Source organism: Epinephelus fuscoguttatus, linkage group LG8 (genome assembly GCF_011397635.1).
Source record: "Epinephelus fuscoguttatus linkage group LG8, E.fuscoguttatus.final_Chr_v1".
Classification (NCBI taxonomy): Eukaryota; Metazoa; Chordata; class Actinopteri; order Perciformes; family Serranidae; genus Epinephelus; species Epinephelus fuscoguttatus.
The window spans coordinates 27,967,976-27,994,995 of record NC_064759.1 but is presented as its reverse complement, the minus strand read 5'-3'; the positions used below and the strand labels follow the sequence as shown (position 1 = coordinate 27,994,995).

The 27,020-nt window shown below is 38.6% G+C and overlaps 1 long non-coding RNA gene and 1 pseudogene across 1 annotated transcript; both read right to left on the bottom strand.

Moving 5' to 3' along the window:
* The window catches only part of LOC125893873 (uncharacterized), a 102,765-nt pseudogene that overhangs the window by 49,524 nt on the left and 26,221 nt on the right, over positions 1 to 27,020 (bottom strand).
* LOC125893876 (uncharacterized) lies at positions 20,105 to 21,098 on the bottom strand. The gene is made up of 3 exons (XR_007449935.1): positions 21,026 to 21,098; positions 20,427 to 20,491; positions 20,105 to 20,253 (listed from the first exon to the last, which is right to left on the bottom strand). It is a non-coding gene; the product is annotated as an uncharacterized LOC125893876 (long non-coding RNA).

Below are 27,020 nucleotides of genomic sequence, written 5' to 3'. Positions count from 1 at the left end.
AATCCATGTACCCTTTGTTCTTTCGCTTTTCTGTTTCGAAACCAAATCAGAAAAACAGGAAAACAATCTCATTTTTCTGTTTTTCCATTTTAAAATCGGAACAGAAAAACAGGAAAACAGAACAGAAATCACACCTTTTGTAGTTGTTTTTTGTTTTAAAATTAAAACAGAAGAATGTGAAAATGAAGTTTTTAATTTCTTTGTTTTGTTAAGGTGATATATGAACTTCTGAAGTTGGCAGAGGAGTGCTCCATGCTTGACTACTTGTGGCCTAGTTATGGCCGCACTCCAGCCTTATGCAGACCTGATCTGTGAACTTTTTGAGAGTGGCAAGACACACGCAGAAATCAGTGACATTTTGCAACGTGAAGGGGCCACGCAGTGTTCCATATTGAGCGTCAGGAGATTCTGCATACAGCGCAACCTTCGTCGAAGAAGTGTTGTTTCAGAAAACAGCTGTGGTTTCTGCAATAAACAGGGTATGTATGTATGTGCTGTATGTATGTATAGGGTATCCATCCTCATGGTGGGTGAAAAGACAGATCAACTGGTGTTGACCTCTCATGATCTTGGTTGTACTCAGGGGAACATTTAGGCTCCTTTTTAAACCTTTGCCAAGATGATTCTTTAAACCTGAGACAAGCGATGTATTGCTGCGTGAGGATATTTGCTAGGGCTGACCTTCGACTCCATTTGTGGACATTCGAAGCTTCGGAGCTCAGAACGAATTTAATTCTGAGCATTCGACGACGACGGGAATGGGGGGGTCCGCGCGGACTAAAAGCGGACGTCCGCAAGCCCTGTGTGGTCAAAGCTCAGATTTTACGACCGCGTGGACTATGCTCCGCGCGCCAGTGTCACTCAAAAGACTGCTCGGCATGTATTTTTCACATCGCCATGACGGAAACGCGCAAGAATTGGGGGTAATGACATTTTTACAGGAAACTACAATGCGGAAGTGCACTCGACTATGGAAGCCTGAATGACTGCGGACATTCCTCGCGGAGTCCGCTCCGCTTATAGTGCGCCCGAGTCTGTGAGCACCTTAAATTAAAACCCTCAGCGCACATTGCAGCACAATCAAACAGATGCGCAACTCAGAGCATCAGAAGTGTCTCTGACACCAGACTCAGAGCGGCTCTGAGTGCACTCGGGGTTAGTGTTGCTTTTAAGGCCTCCCCCAAAAAAACGAAAAAAAAAGCGCCGAAGCTTCAGATTTTTTTTTTTTCACAATCAAATCCCGTGCCATCAAACAAAGCTTCGAAGCTTCGAATTTTTTGGGTCAGCCCTAATATTTGCCCACCTGAGAAAGTTGATATAGCATTATAGCCAGGCACGTGGTTTAGTGGTAATATTGGTGCATGGAGAGCTTTAAAGTATAAAGCGTACCGTCACGGCTCAGACTAGTTTAGTTTTGAAAGTTGCAGTAGTTTTTCGTGAGGGCAGTAGAAGCCTAGCAGCCTTGAAATCGGTCTCTCTCCACCTCCACTACACTTAAATCTGAAGTTTTATGATTGACATGTGGCTTAAAAGTGGATAAACAAGTATGACAATTGCAAAGGAGCTTCTGACAAACAAACACAATGCTGACACGTGTTTCTCCTCTGGCTGAGGAACTAGATGACAACTTGCGACTGTGATGAGAAATTGAAAGGATAAGAGAATGTCATTTGAAAGGAAAAAAAAAGAAGAAAAAAAAAGCACCATTGCATTGATGGCATTAAGCCACCATCACATTCATGGCATTGCGCCTCATAGCCTTTGCAGGTTAAGCATCATCACAAGGTGAATTTTGTTTCTGTCTTTTCATGATACACCATTGATTTTATCATTTGACCTGAACTATTTCTGTGTCTAGCTCATTTCTGTGTCAGTACTCCATATATTTATGGAGCCGTAGAAGCCACTGCATTATCAGCAACATGGCACTGTGAATATTTCACAATAAAAAGCCTTGTGTTAAAGGCGCTGTATGTAAGAATGTGGCCAAAACGGTTACTGCACTCAAATTCAAAATACTGCTGCGAGTCACATCCACCCCCCCTCCCCTACAGATTCGAGGTTGCTGGACAGCAGCACGCTGGAGACTGATTTGTTTGCCCACGGGTGGCTGCCGTGGCAGGGCTGCGTCGCTGCATCCTTGATCTTCGGTTTTCCAGCGGACCCTTCGAGCAAGTCCGGCTTCTCTGCTGCTAACGCTGCTGCTGGGATACAGCTGAGGAGAAGCCGACTGCTCATGCTATGTACTGGGACACTGCTAATGTTGCATGATTTGCGGACTGCAAAAAATTTTTTTAGATGCAAATATTCTGGCTGTACTATTGTTGTCGGTGAGATCAGTATGTTATATGAACATTATTCCTTAGTCTCTGTGATATATTAGGAGGATTTTATGACTATTTGCTTTAGATTTCTCACATATAGCTCCTTTAACAAAAGAAGGGATTTTGTCCACAAAAACATTGTCAGGGGACCTTTATTTTGAAATGTGTTGAGTCAATATACCTATAGGTTTTTTCATGTCTGTGACTGATATAAACATTAAAACTGTAGTAAAGGGCGGTACATTGTCAATATGAGTATCAAAAGACTGTTTTCATTGCCAACTTGTTGCTGAAAACACGTGTGGCCGTATAAAAAAAAATAAATAAATTGGAAAGTCACAAGACTCCTGTTGTCTAGAAGTTCCGCAGTTGAGCAGCAACCAAGCCTACCTGTGGTCCAGGTGTTAGCTGTCTATCTGTGAAGTCTAAGGCTAATGTTACCTTTTTCAAAGCACCTATTGGATATCTCATCACCACTGATTCCCAAGTAGTCTGCCATTGTTATTGTTTCCAGCTAATTGTTTGGGAATTGCAGAAAGCATCAATAAGCATGCACCATCTGAGAAGATTACGTCATCAGTTTCCAAACACTCTGTTTTACATGTCTACAAAGATAAACTGTCAGACATTTGAAAAAATATCTGTTTTAAAAAATATCTGGATATATAAAGACAGGGCCTTAGATACTGATGATGCTATTTTTTTTAAGAAATGCAGGTTTTTGTGAGGACATTATGTAGATACCCAGTGCACTGATTTCCTGTAACTTGCACAATTAATGTAAAACCTTCAAAACTAACATAAGACATCAAGAGCTGTTACCTGGGATTAGTGTTGCCATTCATGTCATTGAGGGAGTTTCCCATACAGATGTCAGCACCATTGAGCCTACTGTGGCAACAATCTTCTTTGTTGATGATGATGACAGTACTCTTTTGTCCCAGCTCATCAAACGTCTCTGTTACGTCAGCTTTGTGTCGGCCCATACCTGCCCACATACAGAAGTCGCCACGGAAGGCGGAATTTTATCTCCGAGGTCTTTGTTTGGAACTGAGCTCGCAGTTCACAGCATATCATCGCAGTTGGTTTCAGGTAAACTAATTGGAATAAATTGGTAGAAAATACCTATGTTGTTTATTCTGTGACCCTGGTGAGTGGTGAGGCACAACGTGGTGTTTATAGCACAGGTCCCCACCAGCTAACGTTAGCTAGTTTAGCTCATGTTAGCTAACACGCTACAACTGTGGTGTTTTCATTTTATTTTCGCTGGTTGACGTTATCTGCTTATCTGGTTATCGTGAGCACTCGTTTTGGGTTAAAGTAGAAGTGCCCGTGGTCCTGGGCAGGGCTCGAGACTTGGGATCCACTCACCTATGGTCCCACCCGGCCTGACCTCCACAGCCCTCCCTGGACGGATGCACAAGTGTGGGGGAGAACAGCAGAAAGGACCGCGGAGGGCAGGCCGGGCAAGCTGACACTGTGTATCCCAGAACAGGTGCTGAAGTGTGGGTGAGAGGAGCGGAGAGGCCCGCAGAGGTCAGGCCGCGCGGGCCGACACTATGTATCCCAGAACTGGTGTTTAGGTGTGGGTGAGAGGAGCGGAGAGGAGTGGAAATGGTAATGTATAGTTACCTGGGCTTCATCAATCAAATTATGCGTTACTGACACTGATTATAACTATTTAATAAGAAAGTAGTATTTGGATATAGCAAAAGAATAAAAATAAACTTCAGGTTGCAGCCTCTGCTAGGAAAATTAAACGGTCCTAAAAGTGCGGACCTGAAACTGCAGCCTCCAGTACTGCAGCTTTACCTTACTCAATTTTGCGGCTCCGTGTGAACAGAGATCGTTTCAATAACGTCGTCATATGAACGCGGAAGTTTTCTAAAATGCAAAGGACAGACTTTTCCGTTGAGAAACCTTTGTCGTCTAAACAGGGCCATAGCGAAGTTTAAGGATGCATTTGGTATGTTGTTAATGTGATTTTATGGGCAATTTATCAGTCGAGGTCTCCTCCTCTGCAAAGCAAACTGACCCAGTGGCTACAGGTAATAGCGCAGTTTTGAAACCACTGTTTTTCCGAGATGGACTGATTGTTGAGCTGCTGTTAACAGTTAATGGAGTTAACGGATCCCGCTATTCAACCGTTTTGTAGGGTGGTCAAGCCTGTTTATTTTGGATTCACACTAAAGGACTTTTACTCAGCATCCTGACATCAAAGATAATTGGTGACCAACCACCGGGTCACTTCAACTCAACTGATAAGCTCTCGACAACCCCCAACTCACCAGATGTGGCTGGAGGGTTTACGACACGTCACAAACTCTGGAAACGAAACAAAGGGACAGACTCAGCCACATGGTCTGAAAGGTGTTTCAAACTTAACTTTATTATTTAACATGTTGGTGTTATCCAGGAAGAAGACTCTGACACGAGGTCCCCTATGGTGCAAACGTCTGTGTGTACTGTATGCTAATGTGATAACACCCACCTTTTCCTGTGGTTGTCTTTTAAGAGGACAGACAGAAATGCGGATTCCAGGAACCAACATGTGTTGATTGTAATTTTATGTTTCACCTTTCTTTCTATTTCAGTGCATATACATACACATGTGTATATATATCTGATGTTATAACATGATCACCATGTATAACATTTAAATCTGAATTAGAAGTGTCTGTTGACCACTTATTTATAAGTTGGTAATATCCTGTTGCAGACAATGTGTGTTTGATACCATTCAATAGCAGACAGCGCCTCGTTGGTAAATATGGAAGCATTAGAAATGTTCCAAGCTTCATTAACTATCTAGGAAGCAATTAAAGTAAATTAAACTTTAAACTAGCAAAGGTACAGGAGGGGAGGAGTGAAATGTCCCGCCAGTGACAGTGAACTGCTCCCACTGGACTCAGCCTGACACAGACAGCTGGCAAAGCCAATCACAGCGCAGAGGCCGGAGCCTGCCTGCCAGTCTCAACCCCTTTGAACAACTATAAGATGAGAAGAGACTTTTTGTCTTGTTAAGGGAGGAAAAGAAAAGAGAGAGAAAGAGACAAATAATCTTGAAGAAGAACTTTTGAGAGGCCAGTGGGGCCATGCGGGGCCCCATCCAGCATGGCCCCGCCGGGCAATTTCATGGCATCCTGAGCAGAACTGAACATGCTAGAACCCAACAGAAAGAACTTCATGCCACAAAGTCTGCCTAACTCCTGTGTCCTGGACCAACAAGGTCAGGACTGAAGAAAGGCAGACTCCTGCATGCCCACACTGGGTGTGTGAAGATGACCGACATGGAGGACCAAGCTCACCTGAGTCAAGGTTGCCATGTGGGCTCAGGAACGCCCAAAAGTGCCCAAAGGCTCCAGGAGGTTCGACCGAGGAGAAGAGAGGGACCAGCTGAGCGGGCTGCCCCGTGGGACAGCACTAAGAGCAGTTCACACCAAGGAGCAGTGCTGCTTTTTCCTCTTCCCCCTCCAGAGCATCTTCTTTCTGGTCTGCTACAACTCAGGTGAAACAACATCATTTTCCTGTGCTGGGGTTTGATGCGTAGTTTAATAAGTATGGTAGGGAGCATTAGATAAAACTAGGATTTCCCCTAAGTTTTCAGATGTTTCCTTTTGGCTTCCCATGCCTCTCAGCTGTTGAATGGTCCGGTAACACTTTACAATAAGGTACACAAAATTAGAGTAGTTAATGGGGAACTAATGAGGAACTAATGAGTAGTTACTGAGGAACTAATGAGGAACTAATGAGTAGTTACTGAGGAACTAATGAGGAACTAAGGTACACAAAATTAGAGTAGTTACTGAGGAACTAATGAGGAACGAATGAGGAACTAATGAGTAGTTACTGAGGAACTAAGCTACAGAAATTTAGAGTAGTTACTGAGGAACTAAGCTACACAAAATTAGAGAAGTTACTGAGGAACTAATGAGTAGTTACTGAGGAACTAAGGTACACAAAATTAGAGTAGTTACTGAGGAACTAAGCTACACAAAATTAGAGTAGTTAATAAGGAACTAATGAGGAACTAATGAGTAGTTACTGAGGAACTAATAAGGAACTAATGAGTAGTTACTGAGGAACTAATGAGGAACTAATGAGGAACTAAGGTACACAAAATTAGAGTAGTTACTGAGGAACTAATGAGGAACTAATGAGTAGTTACTGAGGAACTAATGAGGAACTAATGAGGAACTAATGAGTAGTTACCGAGGAACTAAGGTACGCAAAATTAGAGTAGTTACTGAGGAACTAATGAGGAACTAATGAGTAGTTACTGAGGAACTAATGAGTAGTTAATGAGGAACTAAGGTACACAAAATTAGAGTAGTTACTGAGGAACTAATGAGTAGTTACTGAGGAACTAAGCTACACAAAATTAGAGTAGTTACTGAGGAACTAATGAGTAGTTACTGAGGAACTAAGGTACACAAAATTAGAGTAGTTACTGAGGAACTAATGAGTAGTTACTGAGGAACTAAGCTACACAAAATTAGAGTAGTTACTGAGGAACTAATGAGTAGTTACTGAGGAACTAAGCTACACAAAATTAGAGTAGTTACTGAGGAACTAATGAGGAACTAATGAGTAGTTACTGAGGAACTAATGAGGAACTAAGGTACACAAAATTAGAGTAGTTACTGAGGAACTAATGAGGAACGAATGAGGAACTAATGAGTAGTTACTGAGGAACTAAGCTACAGAAATTTAGAGTAGTTACTGAGGAACTAAGCTACACAAAATTAGAGAAGTTACTGAGGAACTAATGAGTAGTTACTGAGGAACTAAGGTACACAAAATTAGAGTAGTTACTGAGGAACTAAGCTACACAAAATTAGAGTAGTTAATAAGGAACTAATGAGGAACTAATGAGTAGTTACTGAGGAACTAATAAGGAACTAATGAGTAGTTACTGAGGAACTAATGAGGAACTAATGAGGAACTAAGGTACACAAAATTAGAGTAGTTACTGAGGAACTAATGAGGAACTAAGGTACACAAAATTAGAGTAGTTACCGAGGAACTAATGAGGAACTAATGAGGAACTAATGAGTAGTTACTGAGGAACTAAGCTACACAAAATTAGAGTAGTTACTGAGGAACTAATGAGGAACTAATGAGTAGTTACTGAGGAACTAATGAGTAGTTAATGAGGAACTAAGGTACACAAAATTAGAGTAGTTACTGAGGAACTAATGAGTAGTTACTGAGGAACTAAGCTACACAAAATTAGAGTAGTTACTGAGGAACTAATGAGTAGTTACTGAGGAACTAAGCTACACAAAATTAGAGTAGTTACTGAGGAACTAATGAGTAGTTACTGAGGAACTAAGCTACACAAAATTAGAGTAGTTACTGAGGAACTAATGAGGAACTAATGAGTAGTTACTGAGGAACTAATGAGTAGTTAATGAGGAACTAAGGTACACAAAATTAGAGTAGTTACTGAGGAACTAAGCTACACAAAATTAGAGTAGTTAATAAGGAACTAATGAGGAACAAATGAGTAGTTACTGAGGAACTAAGCTACACAAAATTAGAGTAGTTACTGAGGAACTAATGAGGAACTAACTATTAGTTAATGGTCAGTTCTTAATTAACTCATGATCAAATTTCATAGAGGAGTTCATCACGACTTAATAATTAGTAAACTAGTCTCAATAACCTGTCTATTAGTTAACCTTTTTATGTCGTAAAGAAAGTGACACATAATGAGTAGTCTTTCATTACTTCATCATCATCTTTACAATTAGTTCCTTAACAAATAAAATCACAGACAGCAGGATTCTTGAGAAGAGTTTAATTAATTATTTTCAGACCACATACACATTAATATGACCATCCATGTTATTCTGTACAAGGTGCTGACACACCAAACAGACATCAAAGAACTAGCGGCAACGAAAGCCAACTGTTGCATCATCTACGTCGCCTCACGTCACCCTGTGTCAGTTGCATTTAAACACACCACAAAGACTACACCCAACGCTTGAAACTGTTACTCATTTATTTTGGCACTGCCCCATTGTCAAAAGACTCTGGAGTGATATTTGTAATTTTACTGCGAACAATATTAAAAAAATAATTTAAGCTAAATAAGAGTTTTATTCATTATTTTCAGACCACATACACATTAATAGGACCATCCATGTTATTCTGTACAATGATGCCTTAGAAATAAATATGATAGTGTGTCACATTTTAGGTAGGCTAAGCTTAAAGAATTTATCATGGGGGCTGCGTGTAAAGTACTGTATACTGATCACACCATTGTTCACAGTACAGGTGTTTGAGGTGCACAAAATTGAAACAAATTTGGAATGAATGAGGAACTAACTATTAGTTAATGGCAAGTTCTTCATTAACTCCTAATCAAAGTTCAGAGTAGTAGTTACTGAGGAACTAATGAGGAACTAACTATTAGTTAATGGCAAGTTCTTCATTAACTCCTAATCAAAGTTCACAGTAGTAGTTACTGAGGAACTAATGAGGAACTAACTATTACTTAATCATTACCTACTCATTAGTTACTCTTTTTGTGTACCCTAAAGTAAAGTGAGACATCAAAATGATTAGGTAATGATTCAGTATTCATTACCTACTCATTTTGATGTCTCACTTTACTTTAGGGTACACAAAAAAGGTAGGTAATGATTAAGTAACAGTTAGTTCCTCATTAGTTCCTCAGTAACTACTCCTCTGAAATTTGATCAGGACTTACTGAAGAACTAATAGTTAGTTCATCATTCATTCCAAATTTTCGGCTGATTGAGCATGTTGAGTCGGCAGCGGACCTTGTTGGTGAGAGAGATCACTCTGATTGGCTGTTCAGGTGTTATATCCTCGCCCCTGTAGCGAGTGAATCTGCCTGTAGTGAAACCGGGGCTAACCGGTGCTTCCTCCTCAGGCTCCACTTCACTCAGCTGCCCGACAGATCCGCTGCTTCTTCCCACTTTAACCTGAATAAGAAACCAGAGCTAGCTGGGAGCGGCTAGCGGAGCGTTAGCCGCAGCATGACCGGAGGGAAGCAGCCAGTTAGCCTCCGCTAGCTTCCCAGCTAACGTTAGCCCCGGCTCTCCGTTTGGATCCAACCTGTTATTCAGGTTAACGTGGGAAGAAGCAGCGGGTTTGTCGAGCAGCTGAGTGAAGTTGAGTGAAGTGGAGCCTGCGGAGGAAACACCGGGACCGTCTGGATGTAATAGTCCGTGGAGGTGCTGCGGTGCTCGGCTGCACAGATAGGAAACCCCTCGGCTGACAGGATGTATCACTCTGTCACTCCGCGCTACTTTGTTGATCTCATGCATTCAACGGACTTCCGGTTTCCCTTTTTGCGTTATTTCCTTTCACGCAGGCGCAGAACGTATGTGCTACTTGGCTGTCGGATGTAGTCTTCTTTTTTTCCCCCACAACTTTATTTAAGACAGGAAGTTTACAGAATGCAGATCTTCAACATTACACATATGGGTCATTCTCAAAATACGGTGAAAAACATGTCCCTGCATTTTCCAGACACACAAATGCTTGAAAATTTAAAAAAAAATCATCCACATTAAACCAATATTATGTAATTCAATACCATTTTAAATGATGATGATAATTTCAGTTTATATATTTGCAGTTTTATTTTTTTATTTAAATTTTAATTTCCTTTGTAGCTAAAAAAACACTTGTCCCACTGCCATGATTCAACGGTATTGGACGGTGTAAAAATATTTCCTCTTTTTTGTTTAAAAAAATAATAATTGGTCAATTATGGACAAACACTGCTCTTAATATATGAATAAAATTAAAACTAAATTGGCTATTTAATAATAAAAATATTTTTTAAAAGAATATCTGTCCCTTGATTGGGTGTCATTGGTGTTACTGGTATCACAGACCCTTATTTTGAAAGGTCAAGAATATGTAAGAGGTCAGGTCAAGGTCAGAAAGAAGAAGAAGAAGAAGAGCCATTTAAGTCAATGCATGGTGAGTGTCTCTTTACTGAGTAAAAGTAAGATATTTTCAGTTAAAGTTTTGTTTTTCGACATGGTTCTTTTTGTTGTGTCATTGGTGTTACTTTGATTTGTGCTAGAGTGAAATATTTTTATGGAAAAAAACAGGTTAATTAGTGTAATTTACAGATTTTAAAATGCTGACTCATGCCACATTTGAGCTACCTTAGACACCATTTTGTGCAATTAGCCTGTTATTCGATGTTTGTCATTGGTGTTACTGTCATTGGTGTTACCGCCCTTGCCTGTAACACCAATGACTATAGGCCTGTGTTTTATCATCATTTAGCATGTTTTATCTCAACTAAAACATATAAATATACATTTAATACAAAATTAAACAGTTATTTTGATTATTTTCATAATGTATGAAGAATTCTGAATGTCCTAATCTATTTTACAGGGAGGCTATGGCAAAAATAAGTGCCGCTGAAAAACAACGATTGTACAGGCAGAGACGAGATGCAAATGTAAATGTGTATGTAAACATTACAAAATGAAAACATCAAAAATCAACAACAAGCAAAGATGAATTTACAGCTCTTTCAGAGCTGCAGAGACCAGTGCCTTCTTTTTTGGCCCTCGTTTGTTTGCACTAATAACAGAGATAGATGAAATAGCTCTTGAAGTTTACGTTTTAATGTTATGCCTGTTTACTCCATGTTATGGAATTTTTAATGACTGTTTTAATGGAAGTCTTTAGCTGTTTTAAAGTCATTCAGGCCTATCCTTGCCTGTTTTCTGTTCTTTTTTTTTTACTGTTATCTTTACCTTCATCAGCTATGAATGAGAACAGTTAGATTTTATTCATAGAGTTGAAATGCATGAAATTAATTGAAATTGAATTTGAAATTAAATTAATTGTTATACAGTGTTGTACAGTGCCATTTATTGGAATGTTAAATGTAACAATGAATAGAAATTATTTGTCATACAGTATAAAGTCATTGGTGTTACATTTGTCAGTGGTGTTACTACAAGGAAATTTGAAGATCATATAACATTAGACATCATTTAAGATATTATTATTACTTATGTCAGTGCAATTTAACTTTTATCCAAATATATTATTATTTGACTTCATCCATGGTAAATTTCAGTAATTTTATCAGCATATTTTGTCTTTTATCAAAAGTACACATATAGTCGAATAAAACATTATCACTGAAATTGAGTAATAATGTTAAATATTTCAAAATTAATTCCAAAAATTACTGTTTTATTTCATGGAGTTTGTTCAACAGTTTCCAGATGTTGTGATATGTACCTTTTGATTCATTTTATTGCATTCATGAATCTTGTAATTATAACCGAAAGTGTGGTAACACCAATGACAGAAAACTAAGTACGCCTTATAAAAAACATAAAAAATTTTAAAAAAGACAAATGTTCTAGTTGTCCATTACAGTTGTTAACATGGTCAACATGCTAATAAATACTTCCCATTAAATTACATTTGTGAAAACTGAATTAATTTTTTTTACTTTTTTGAAAACTGAAAATCACCGTATTTTGATAATGACCCATATATGTCATAAATCACATATGCCAGGGGGAATAAGAGTTTACAAGAAAATATTAAAAATATAAAATGTTTTCTATGTGTAAACTTACATTTGTGAATGTGAAATCTTGCCAAAAGTAAGATGAGATTTATAATAAATCTTTCAGTGGGTTTTGCCATATTTCTGTTAAAGTCAAAAAGTCCAAACAGCACATCCCTCCAAAACAGCTTAAATTATTTTTTAATATTGTTCGCAGTAAAATTACAAATATCACTCCAGAGTCTTTTGACAATGGGGCAGTGCCAAAATAAATGAGTAACAGTTTCAAGCGTTGGGTGTAGTCTTTGTGGTGTGTTCAAATGCAACTGACACAGGGTGACGTGAGGCGACGTAGATGATGCAACAGTTGGCTTTCGTTGCCGCTAGTTCTTTGATGTCTGTTTGGTGTGTCAGCACCTTGTACAGAATAACATGGATGGTCATATTAATGTGTATGTGGTCTGAAAATAATTAATTAAACTCTTCTCAAGAATCCTGCTGTCTGTGATTTTATTTGTTAAGGAACTAATTGTAAAGATGATGATGAAGTAATGAAAGACTACTTATTATGTGTCACTTTACTTTACGACAGAAAAGGTTAACTAATGGACGGGTTAGTAACTAGTTCACTAATTATTAAGTCGTGATTAACCCCTCTGTGAAATTTGATCATGAGTTAATGAAGAACTGACCATTAACCAATAGTTAGTTCCTCATTAGTTCCTCAGTAGCTACTCCTCTGAAATTTGATCAGGGGTTACTGAAGAACTGACCATTAACTAATAGTTAGTTCCTCATTAACTACTCCTCTGAAATTTGATCATGAGTTAATGAAGAACTGACCATTAACTAATAGTTAGTTCATCATTAGTTCCTCAGTAACTACTCTTATTTTGTGTAGCTTAGTTCCTCAGTAACTACTCTTTCGTTCCTCATTAGTTCCTCATTCATTCCTCACTAGTTCCCTAGTAACTACTCTAATTTTGTGTAGCTTAGCTCCTCAGTAACTGCTCATTTGTTCCTCATTAGTTCCTCATTAGTTACTCATTCGTTCCTCATTAGTTCCTCAGTAACTACTCTAATTTTGTGTACCGTAGTTCCTCAGTAACTACTCATTAGTTCCTCATTAGTTCATCAGTAACTACTCTAATTTTGTGTACCATAGTTCCTCAGTAACTACTCATTAGTTCCTCATTAGTTACTCATTCGTTCCTCATTAGTTCCTCATTAGTTCATCAGTAACTACTCTAATTTTGTGTTGTTTTTGTGTGTTTTGTTGTTAGTTGTATTGCGTCTCGGTCTCCTGTGTCAGTAGTTTAGAATAAATGTTTGTCTATAAAGTCGTTGTCTTGGTTTTCTGTAGGATTACATTCAGTCACTTTACGGGTGCAAAGATTCTGGCTACTTGAGCTCTATTTGAATTGACAATTGATAATTAATAATTTCCCCAAAGTGCGTTAAACATTCTTGTCTGATCAACAAGAGGTGTGTTTTTATTCGTCTGACGTCTGAAGTGGTTATGTTTAATAATTCTTATTAATGTCACTTTTTCCTAATGTTGAGCAAATCAAACCCTACAGTATTCATGGTGAAAAACGTAGGCACCTGAATAAACTGTTTATAATCAAATCAAAATTTACATATGGTGGAGAATTTCAGCGAGCATTTATTTAATAAATGCTGCCACAGAATAAATTATAAATTATGTAACAATCAATATTTCCCACAGTTTCAACACTAAAATAAGCAGAGTGATGGACCCAAAGCCGTCAATCTGGCTAAAAGGCAGCTAAAATGGTAAAAAAAAAAAAATACAGTGGTTAAGTTGGGATTTGTTTCTTGAAGTCATGTGCTCATTGTCTTTTCTGTCTCTTGCAGGCTGCCAGGAGAAGCAGACTGGCCATCAGATATTGTTTGTGGAAATTTGAAAATAAAGTTTGTCAAATTGACTTTTGTCTCTTCATTGTGCACACTTACACATGAAAGAGGGTAACAGTCAGCTATTTTTGAATGTTAGCATCGATTTCTCACATTGGATTGTGAAATATTTGTAGTTTGAAAGGTCCAACCTAAATGAATAAAGGTCGTAGTTAAGGAAGCATAAATATTAATATAGAAGGAGCGCCCACTGAGCACAGCTTCATTTATTGATAGTTTGAACGCCGTGTGGTGGTCATTTTAGATTAAAGGCCGACGTCTCAGCGATGTATTGGCAATGAGCAAACGCTCTTTCTGCTACTGTATGTCTTAACGATCTAAACTTGATACATCGGGCCGACGTCGGCCAGATGTACGTGTGCTATCTGGGCAGATGCTTGCACGATTTCAATCAACAGCCATTTCAGGGATGCCATCAAATATCAGGGAGGACTGTAAATTAATTTTAAAGGAAGTCAGAGGGAGATGCAGAAGTATTAGATCTTTTGATCTGACCAAAGCCACAAAAACAGGCAGTCAGCATACCAGATAGTTTATGGTACAAATCACCAGTTGGAGAAGTATTTCATGAAAGCTGACTAGCTACAGCTAACAGTTTTGGTCTCTGTAGCTAATTCTCCCTTTATGACAACTGTACCAGTGGTCGATGTTTTCACATCCCACTCATTTACATTTTGTTAAAGCTTAATGTTATACATAATTAAAGGTGAGATGCTTTGAGTGACAGGCTGTCTGCTGATAGTGTCATCAGCTTTACAGTCAGATCCACCCCTTGCTCCTCCACAGTGCCACCCTCATGCCCAAATATGGTCACTTGTGGTTCCAAAAACCAACATGGCTACTGCTGAAATTGACAGAATAAAACAACACTATTTGTGACCAAGATGAGCATTATTATCAAATTATCTTTTACTTTTTCCCTCCTGATTAGACCTTTTTTTCTGTTCCTCCCCAGCTTTTCTTTCTCTCTGCTGCTCCACACACACAAGCCTGTTGGCAGCAATCAGTGATCCAAATCTGAAGCCTAAATTCCTCTGTTTAGATGGTACAATGATACAAGACAATAATATCAACACATCTCTGATTAAGTCTAGCAGATAATACTCTATGCTAAAAAAGACAGTTTCTTGCTTTTTCAACTGAGCAAATTATTTCTTATCCTCGCACCTCTCTACACCTGGTCAGGATGCCTGAGCTGTTGCCAGATTCCAACTGACTGCCCTGTAATAATAGAATAGATACCCAGTAGTTAAAAAATAACAATGGTACAACCAAAAATGTATAAGCATTTGTAATCAGCTACTGTATATGCTGTTTTTTGTATCTGTTTGTATGTTCTGCTTTAAATACCCTACAATGATACCCATTTACATAGAGAGCCAACCTGGGACACACACACAAAAAAACAAACAAACAAAACAAATGAATGACTTTTAAAAACTCCTTTTTATTTTGCAAGTGCAGTAGATAGTGAATCAAAATTATGAAACAAGTCAAAGATTAATGACAATACATGATGCCAGACAAGAGTGCTATTGTGCTCTCTATCCTCAAGAGGACAGTGGCACAGACTCAGGAAATGAATCATTTAAGACTGAAGAGTGCCTGTAAAGTCAACTGATTTCCCCATTGGCATTGATTTTATGCAAAAAGGCAAAACTTTCATTAACGTAGATGTGTCAAATTTTACAGAAATTGTCCAGAATCCTTTGAAAATTTTGTAGTTGTTTGAGCTGTAGAGTATGAAAACACTTTCTGATCTTTTTGAATTAATAATCATCCCTGCCTCTGTGTAAATTCTGTAAATGTAATATACTAAGTTATTTCTTTCGTTATATTAACAAATATTTTGTCAATTACTTTCCAGTGTGTTGCTGTAAGGGAGTGTATACTACTCAATGTATCGAGAGAGTAAACAAACAGTAAGATTGTATTCATTTGGACGGAGCCAGGTTCACTATTTCCCTCTGCGTACAGTCTTCATGCTAAATTAGGATGAAGGTGACAGGTATAGCGATCACTGAACTACACAAACAGCAAACAGTGGAAAGTAAGAGTTGATGTCATATAAAAGGACCTTGCAGAATGGTCTAAACTACATTGACATCCATGTACATTTGCTATGATGGACAATCAAACATTGGCATAAATATTTATTGGAAAAGAAACAGAAACAAGCATAGATTACCATGAAAAATTAATGGATATGAAGATGAGTGATCATTTCAGACTCAAGTGCAGACATATTCATTGCAATAATTTCATTCTGTCCTGGTGACTTCCACCTCACACAGTGTCAGATATTGTGTTCTTCCAGGAATCACAATGTTCACATACTGGCCCTCCATTCCATTACATACAAAAGTTTGTGAGGCCACAGCTGGGATAGAATGGATAACAGCACACCTGAAGAAAAGAAAAATGAAACAGTTACAGATGATGCCTTTGCGCTGAAAACTCTGTGTTTCTAATAAGAATATATGTGGATATACAGTGCATTGATTTCCTGTAACATACACACCAGTGTAAAATGTTCAAGCCAAATATAAGATAGAAAGTGCTGTTACCTGGGATTAGCATTGCCATTGTCATTGAGGGAGTTTCCAATGCGGATCTCAGCACCATTGAGCCTATTGTAACAACAATCTTTTCTGTTGGTGATGGTGACAGTGTTAATCTTATATGTTCTCAGGAGGTCCAGTCTCCACCATGGATTTCTTTCACACTTTGTGTAGGTACAGGACCCTTGATTCCAGGAGCTTGCCCGACTTCCATCAATGGCCCTTTCAGGGACCCCACCACTCAACACGGAGGACTGAGTCACTCTTCCAAATTGAGCAATATTAGAAACTGGACAAAGTAAAAAAAAATATATATATATATATTAAAGGTAATCTGGGGAAGTTGCAGGAGTATATGGTCTGATGATCTGACCAAAACCACCAAAAACAGGCAATCAGCATATTATTGTATAGTTAAGGTGGTACATATCACCAGCTGGAGGAGGGTTACCTGGAAGCTGACCAGTGACTTCCACCTCACACAGTGACAGATATTCCTTTCTTCCAGGAATCACAATGTTCACATACCGGCCCTCCATTTCATTACACACAAAAGTTTGTGAGGCTCCAGCTGGGATAGAATGGAAAACAGCACACCTGAAGAAAAAGAAAATGAAACACAAGTATGAGTAAATGATGTTACTGTTACCAGATCAAAACTATGCATTGTGCGCATTCATTTTTGGATACAGATGATGCTTTTGCCCCTAAAACTCTGTCTTTCTATTAGGAATATATGTGGATATCCAGTGCACTGTTTTCCTGTCACATGTACAACAAATGTAAAATGTTCAAACCAAATATAAGATAGAAAGTGCTGTTACCTGGGATTAGCATTGCCATTGTCACTGAGGGAGTTTCCAATGTGGATCTCAGCACCATTAAGCCTATTGTGACAACAATCTCCTCTGTTGGTGATGGTGACAGTGTTAATCTTATATGTCCTCAGGAGGTCCAGTCTCCACCATGGTCTGCTTTGATAGAGTGTGCGGGTACAGGACCCTTGATTCCAGAAGCTTGCCCGACTTCCATCAATTGCCCTTTCAGGGACCCCACCATCCAACACGGAGGACTGAGTTACTCGTCCTAATTGAGCAATATTAGAACCTGGACAAAGTAAAAAAAAAAATTATTAAGGGTAATCTGGGGAAGTTGCAGGAGTATAATGATCTGATGATCTGACCAAAACCACCAAAAGAGGCAATCAGCATATTATTGTGTGATGATCCCTGTGTCATCTTGGGAGAGTTTGTCAGGCCTGTCTCTCCCAGGCTGACTTGATTGCAACTCAGTGCACCTGGGCCTGGTGCACTGAAAGTGATAAAAGCTGTGCTCATTCACTCACTCTCTGCTTCTCCCCACAGGCAACCACTCTGGTCTGTTTGTTGATGTTTTAGTTCCTTTGCTTTCATGCACTCTCCAATACCTCCACATACACACTCTCACACACCCATCATTTAATACTCACACATAATACTGATATCACTGACATTCACACTCCATATGTTGCTCTTATTTAGTTATTTGTTAATTTGGTCTAATTTGGTTTGATTTGCTTCTAATAAAATATCCTTTGTTAACTGTTAATCATGGTGTGTCTCCCTTTTGTTATGGCCACTTGAGCCGGGTCGTAACAATTGTATAGTTAAGGTGGTACATATCACCAGCTGGAGGAGGGTTACCTGCAAGCTGACCAGTGACTTCCACCTCACACAGTGTCAGGTATTGTGTTCTTCCAGGAATCACAATGTTAACATACTGGCCCTCCATTCCATTACACACAAAAGTTTTGGAGATCCCAGCTGGGATAGAATGGATAACAGCACACCTGTAGAAAAGAAAAATGAAACAGTTACAGATGATGCCTTTGCGCTGAAAACTCTGTCTTCCTAATAAGAATATATGTCGATATACAGTGCACTGATTTCCTGTGACATACACACCAGTGTAAAATGTTCAAACCAAATATAAGATAGAAAGTGCTGTTACCTGGGATTAGCATTGCCATTGTCACTGAGGGAGTTTCCGATGCGGATCTCAGCACCATTGAGCCGATCGTGGCAACAATCTCCTCTGTTGGTGATGGTGACAGTGTTAATCTTATATGTCCTCAGGAGGTCCAGTCTCCACCATGGATTTCTTTCACATTTTGTGTAGGTGCAGGACCCTTGATTCCAGATGCTTGCCTGATTTCCATCAATGGCCCTTTCAGCGACCCCACCACTCAACACGGAGGACTGAGTCACTTGTCCAAATTGAGCAATATTAGAAGCTGGACAAAGTCAAAAAATGTCATTAAAGGTAATCTGGGGAAGTTGCAGAAGTATATGATCTGATGACCTGACCAAAACCACCAAAAACAGGCAATCAGTATATTATTGTATAGTTAAGGTGGTACATATCACCAGCTGGAGGAGGGTTACCTGCAACCTGACCAGTGACTTCCACCTCACACAGTGTCAGGTATTGTGTTCTTCCAGGAATCACAATGTTCACATACTGGCCCTCCATTCCATTACACACAAAAGTTTTGGAGATCCCAGCTGGGATAGAATGGATAACAGCACATCTGAAGAAAAGGAAAATGAAACACAAGTATGAGCAAATGATGTTATTGTTACCAGATCAAAACTATGCATCGTGCACATTCATTTTTGGATACAGATGATGCTTTTGCCCCTAAAACTCTGTGTTTCTATTAGGAATATATGTAGATATCCAGGGCACTGTTTTTCTGTCATATGTACAACAAATGTAAAAATGTTCAAACCAAATATAAGATAGAAAGTGCTGTTACCTGGGATTAGCATTGCCATTGTCATTGAGGGAGTTTCCAATGCGGATCTCAGCACCATTGAGCCTATTGTAACAACAATCTTTTCTGTTGGTGATGGTGACAGTGTTAATCTTATATGTTCTCAGGAGGTCCAGTCTCCACCATGGATTTCTTTCACATTTTGTGTAGGTACAGGACCCTTGATTCCAGTTGCTTGCCTGATTTCCATCAATGGCCCTTTCAGGGACCCCACCACTCACCACGGAGGACTGAGTCACTCGTCCAAATTGAGCAATATTAGAAACTGGACAAAGTAAAAAAAAAAAAAAAAAAGAAATATTAAAGGTAATCTGGGGAAGTTGCAGGAGTATATGATCTGATGACCTGACCAAAACCACCCAAAACAGGCAATCAGCATATTATTGTATAGTTAAGGTGGTACATATCACCAGCTGGAGGAGGGTTACCTGCAAGCTGACCAGTGACTTCCACTTCACACAGTGTCAGATACTTATTTCTTCCAGGAATCACAATGTTCACATACTGGCCCTCCATTCCATTACACACAAAAGTTTTGGAGATCCCAGCTGGGATAGAATGGATAACAGCACACCTGAAGAAAAGGAAAATCAAACATAAGTATGAGTAAATGATGTTACCATATCAAAACTATGCATCGTGCACATTCATTGTTGGATGCAGATGATGCTTTTGCCACTAAAACTCTGTTTCTATTAGGTATACGTGGATATCCAGTGCACTGATTTCGTGTCACATGTACGACAAATGTAAAATGTTCAAACCAAATATAAGATAGAAAGTGCTGTTACCTGGGATTAGCATTGCCATTGTCGTTGAGGGAGTTTCCGATTTGGATCTCAGCACCATTAAGCCTATTGTGACAACAATCTCCTCTGTTGGTGATGGTGACAGTGTTAATCTTATATGTCCTCAGGAGGTCCAGTCTCCACCATGGATTTGTCTGGCAGTTTGTTTGGGTGCAGGACCCTTTTTTCCAGACGCTTGCCCTATCTCCATCAATGGCCCTTTCAGGGACCCCACCATCCAACACGGAGGACTGAGTCACTCGTCCACCTCGAGCAATATTAGAATCTGGACAAAGTCAAAAAATGTTATTAGAGGTAGTCTGGGGAAGTTGCAGTTTTAGATCTGTTGATCTGACCAAAAGCAACCAAAATCAGAAAATTATTCATCATGAATAATTTCATTGAACCAATTAAATAATATAGTATAGTGTAGTATAGTATAGTATAGTATAATCTCACCACACTGGCCACTTGTCCGTCCTAAAACAGCCAACAAGACAAAGACCACAGCTGGAGTCATCATCCTGTGAAGCAAGTTGACACTCATACAATCATATCAAACCTCCATTTTAAAGCCTCTACATATATTTCTACACATGCATAAACATTCATATACATAATGTACACATACATTCTTAACACAAACTAACCTGATAAGGAAAAAAAGCCACACCTGACCACCACCTTTACATATAATTTCCATCTTTACACACTCATGTCCAAATCTACCTGTTGTGTACTTTTCCTCCCCTCTATAAAACATCAGTGGGCCCCGACGTCAAGTGTCTGCTCTCTGGCCTTTTTCAATTGCTCAGACACATTTAATGAAACATCACCTTACTGTTACAGCAGAAATCTTGTGTTGCAAATGTGTTCACACTTTTTAAATTGGTTTCACACATTTTCAATCCCTTTTTAAAAAAAAAAACAAAAAAAAAAACAGTTAACACAGATCTCCTAGACTCAAAACTATTTTGGATTACCTGTGTTAAACAAAAGGAAAACACATATTCACAGCTAATAAAAATTACTCAAATAATTATGAATCTCTACTGCACCTGCACATTGTGTAACTCTTCAACCAGCAATCAGTCTGCATCCACATATGAATGATGCCACCTCTGTGCTGCTATTGGCAAGCATGGATCAAAGAGGAAAAAGGGATGTAATTAGACGAAGAATAGAATAGAATAAAAAGAACTTTATTAATCCCCGAAGGGAAATTCAGCTGCCAGGCAGCGCACAGTAAAATAGACATAAAATAAAATACACTATAAATAAATGCACAAATATACATTAAATTAATATAAAATTGTCCATTAAGAGAGCATTATTTTGCATTTCTGAGTTTGAAAAGTATGAAAACAAGACTATGTCAAAACCTGTATGGCTGTAGTGGTCAAAGCAAAACACGGAATACAATTTTTTTTTCCAGATGTTTCTGAATATTTCTTAGTTTGAGTGACAGTCTTTACTGGTTATTTTGTGAAATAAGAATGCAGCACGAAAGCTTTGCCATAATGAATGATAACTGTCGTGCAACACGGGTCCTACTCTTGGTGCTTACAGTCGGTCTCATATCATTTCAACGACAGTTGATGGGCACAGAAAAACACAAGAAGGAATGAATGAAGAAAACTAGAGTTTAGAATCTCTTGTAAAATCATCTTTGGAGAAGAGCTTACAGATTACCCTGTGATACGCTTACTTGCCATTTTTGGCACCTGCTATGACTATGCAAAGTATCCATACATGGTGCAGGCATGTAGCATACATTTCTACAAGGTCAGCTGTCTGTTGTTTTATTGCGCAGTGTGCAATGATTGACTGAAAGAATGTATTCAAGTTGTGTCGATCGATGGAAACATTTGCTTTTGTTGTGTGTTTTAATGTTTTGTGAGTGTTCTGAACGGACAAATGTGTTTCAGCAAATGAGACAAACTCTAATGTTGGTATCTTTTTGTTTCTTTGTTAGGTTTTTCCAATAAGTATTTTTTAAGACTGTTAAAAATATAAATAGCAATTCTTCTCTATCTCATTTCCTCTTCTTTCTCTCTTTATCTCCCTCCTACCTACAGCATTTTCAGACAAGACAAGTAACTGACACATAGTTACTAGGGTTGGGAATGATTAACCGATACGACCGGATATCGGTTTTAACAAGCAAGAGATACGGCTGCGTCAGTAGCAGCCTCCTCAATCGACACGAATCAGCCATGAATCCTTAGATGAATCGATTGTAGAGTCATGGATCGGGTATTGCGAGACTAGCAATCGGTTGACTGGCTTTAACAGTTTGCATCGCTAAAACAACATGAGAGCCGGCGGCATGCTCCGTAGCAGGCATTACTGACAACGACAATAGATGTAAACATCAGCGCCAGCTTGACCGGTGGAGATAAGGAACAGAAGCTAATGCTGGTTGGATAAACCAGGGAGCAGCCAAGCTGCAGCAGAAACTAAAGGCGAATCCTGCCGGTTGTGGGTTGAACGCGGGGTCACAGACACAGACAGAAATACGTATTCCTGTCAAATACAGCGGCCATAGTTCACACACATTTCCACAAACCTCACTGCACTTTAGGGACTGTTCTTTACCTGTCAGGGGAGGAGGGTGGCTGCTTGATTGTTGTTTTATTTATTTGTTTTATTTTGATCCCCCCTTATGTTAATCACTTATTGATGCTGTTTCTGAAGTGTGAATAAGTCAATAAGTAATTTATTCCATTGAAATATCATTGATGTATTATAGAAAAGTGATTTATCTTTTTATAAATGACAAACACAGAGTGTAGCAAACACAGAGAAATAGTCTAACATGCTGTCAGTGATAAGCTGCTAGTCATCACAGTCCATGATATCAGCTAATAACAGGAGATGTCAGATTCTGCCCCTACATTGCATGTTATTATTTTATTCTGCTTTATGTTTATATTGTACAGTGTTATGATAAACTTTATTCCAGACTCAAGTCCATATAAGATACACACAAAAACACAGACAATACCATAAAAACAACACAACAAGTAGGTTTAAAACACTTAAATTTGACTTAAAGTTCACTTCACTTAAAGTTTAAAAGTTCTTCTCATTTTTATATTGATCCCATCCAACAAAATGATGTTCATTCAGCAAGACTTTTTTTGGTCCATGTCTAAAAATAAATACATTTGACATGTGATTTGGTTGTTGTTTGACTTTTTATTTTATTTTTGCCAGTGCCATACAGCAACAATGCTTGGGGATGTGGTCTTTTACAAATTTGAAAATACTGTAAGAGAGATTCCCAACCCTAATATTTACACACATAACTTGTCCTTGTAGACATCAAGATCTACACATCAAGGTTCCAAATAGGAATTAAAAAACATCAAAAGAGAAAATGGGGCATGACCACAAAAACAAAAACTGTTGTTTTTGCTGATTTAGCTTTTGATTTATTTATTTTTTGACCAAAAATTACATATGTTAGAAAAAAAAAAAACCCAGAATGATCAGTAATTCTACCAAAGACCTACCTGGATGCTGCTGGGCTCTTGGACACCCTGGAAGCTGTTGGGCTCTTGGACACCCTGGAAGCAGCTGTGATCTGCACAGAGAGCAGTGGTTTATATACTATTGTGTAGTGTGACATGCGACTGTTAACTTATCCAAATATTCAAACAAGTGTTGTTTTTGCTCTTTAAATATCAATTTGCCTGCCTCACCATGTGATTCATGTCATCCTTTTCTGACAGGGCACACCCTGTCTTTCTCAAATAATGATTTATGTTTGTGCTTGGTAGCAGAGACAACACACAGCTTCATACAGTTTATTATTTATGGCTGACATTTGATACTAATGTTCATGTCATCCTTTTCTCACAGGGCACACCCTGTGTTTCTCAAATAATGTCTGAAGTTTGTGCCAGGTAGTAGAGAACACACAACTTCATACAATGCAAGTCACACACAGGTCTCAAATCTTTACTCTGGTGAGAATCAAGCAAGGGGAGTCCTTGCCATTAGTCAAACATGTTGAGGCAAGTTATGGCTCAGGTCATGGCAAACTCAAAATAACATAAGCTGTGGTGGTATGTAGTGGTGGTATTTAACTAAATACATTTACTCAGATACTGTAAATACAGACGTGAGTCTTCACTTCTCATGCTACTTTCTACTTGCTACTAAGCTGTAGTTATGAGTTAAATTATAAATTAAAACTTTGCACACAAAAACTATGAAAATTTACAATCACAGCTAGAACTATTAGTCAGTTTTTTTTTTTTTAGAAAAATAGACTTGGACTGTTGGTTGGACAAAGCAAACTCTGTCAGTCATTTTGGGCTATTGGTCATTGTGACTTCTTATTATTTCCAGAATTTTTACAAACCAAACAATCAGTTAATGGAGAAATGAAGCTCTAGCAAAAGTTAAGTCAGGAAGACAATACTTTTCATGCTGTGTAAGTTTTCTTTCTTACCCTGCCATACACTCCTTGCACCCATGCTCACTTACTTTGTCTATATGTCACTACTGCCATAGTTTTTTCTTGCTGCCTAGTCTATACGGATTCATCAGCCTCATACGCCTCAGCAGTCAGCAGTCTCAGGGCCAGCAGCCACCACTTTTAACGTTAAGTGTTAATGTATTGTTTAATTTTACATTCAAATATGCCCCGGTGTTAAAATGAAAAAAAAGCCAGTTTTGTCATTGACTCATTTTTTTAGACACCATTTAGGCAACTTTACAATTTCAAAAGTATTGTTTTGGCACTGGTATTGGCAAAAACCCAAGCGATAACCAACCCTTGTATTTGACCCTTCGCTAAGCTCTTCCCCTTTGGTCCTTAAAACTGTTGGAGCTAGCATGGAGCCCACACTGTCAATGACTGCACTCCCTGAATCACACATAAAGCAACAGTTTACTATTGTCATTACCGCCGATATGATCGTAACAAGCACCTTACTGAAACTATACTGAAACGTCCAGCAGCAATGGCCAAACTTGAAGTAAAATGGTCACACTACAGCAGTTTGATGGCAGTACTGTCTCAGCCTCCGTATTCGCTGCTCCTCCAAGTGGCTAGATGATGCATTGAGGCTGGTTTTCGCATGTGCTTAAGGGAAATTGTAATCACTTTGGTGATCTCCCTGTATTTTCATTTAGAGTCACCACTACACACACACATAAAATTACCTTTTACTAATGTCATGCCCATCAACCTCAGATGTTGTTTTTTTCTTATACTAATTAGCAGATGCTAGCATGCTAATATGCTTAACTAAGATGCATATGTCAGCTAATGTAAGCATGCTAGCTGCCGACCAGTTAGTCGATAACTGTATCTGTCTGAGCTGCTGAGCAGATGGGTTTAGTGGGTCTGAAGAGCTTTTTCGCTGAAACAGCAGCCTATTGTGGCCAAAAACGATGCTGTAAGAACAGTCAGAGAGAACAAACAGTAAAGCTGCGGGGTGTAAAGCAAAACCATGAGTTGAAACTCATTATGATGCTCTGTAGGGGAGCTGCAGATTCTGGTGCTAATTCATTGAAGGTTCATATCACACATTACATATATGTCATTTGATACATTGTTCATATAGATATTCAAAAAAGTTTTATACTTTTCAAACTGTTTTACAGAGTAGTGTTGCTTTCTAAAGCATACCTACCGGTGCTACTTTGGGGAAATATGCTTAATTGCTGTCTTGCTAAGAACTAGATGAGAAGATGCTAATTGTGAGAGTTCAGGCCACGCACAGGTCAAAGACTGAGATCTGAACCTGCTTGATGCTGCTGAATTTAAAACCCAGAGCTATAATTACATTGTTTGTAAATTCTTCTTCAAGGTTACATGTGCTTTGAATAGGCTTTCTCGCTATTAAAAACTTACTCTTCTGACAATGGCAACTGGCCAACACAAATAATACAAAACCGAGGCCAAAGTTTTACACAAAAAAGTGTTCCAACACACAATCCTGTTTGGTTGGGGTCAGGTTGTTTAATAAACACAGGACACTTGGATACAGAAGAGTTTATTATTATCATATTAAAGGACCTCAAACAACTGTTGTAAATTGGGTGCAAGTGATGTTAAATTCTTTATACTGTAAAGCAATGAAATCTCTTGCAGAAAGTGTCTTAACATTGTGTGAAATTGACAATTAAACTTTGCTATAATGGTCATTGACCATAAATATAAATATTTAATTGAAGGAAAAGAAGCAGAAACATGGATAAACCCCTTATCCAATCTAGACATGACTATGAAGAATTAGTTCAGACTCAACCACAGGGATTTTCAATGGAATCATTTAATTCTATCCCAGTGACTTCCACCTCACACAATGTCAGGTATTCTTTTCTTCCAGGAATCACAATGTTCACATATTGGCCTTCCATGAAATCACACATAAAGGTTTTGGAGGTCCCAGCTGCGATGGAAGAAATGACAGCACATCTATGGAGGAAAAAAAACAAACAGAATTATTAGTAAAACTATGTTATCTGACAAAAACTTTCCATAGAACCCACCCGTAGAACTATTTAGGCCCTGCCTCTACATATACAGATATTTTTGTAAACCAATATTTCCCCCTCCATTTTGAAAAAAAAAAAAAATTCTGTCCACTTGACCTCTTTTTACAAAATACATGCGTCTATACTGGAACGCTAAAATGACTCCAAACGCTCTCGTGTGCGGTGTTCACATAGACAGTGGTGCTGCTGCAGAGCTGCCTGCTGCTGCTGTAACTACTGTATTTTTACAACTGAAAGCCAATACTCCACATATTTATGGAGCTTTGCAAGCCACTCCATTAACAACAACATGGTCTGCAAATATTTCACAATAAAAAGCCTTGTGTTAATGAATGATGGGATCCTGTCCACAGAAAAATTGTCGGGGGACTTTTATTTTGAAATGGAAACAAAATTGTTGAGTCAAACATAAATACTTAAAGATGTCTTCATTTCTGTGACTGATATAAAAATTATTACTGTAGTGAAAGGCAGTACAATGCCAATATGAGTATCAAAAGACCATTTTTATTGCCTATTTATTGCTGAAAAGGC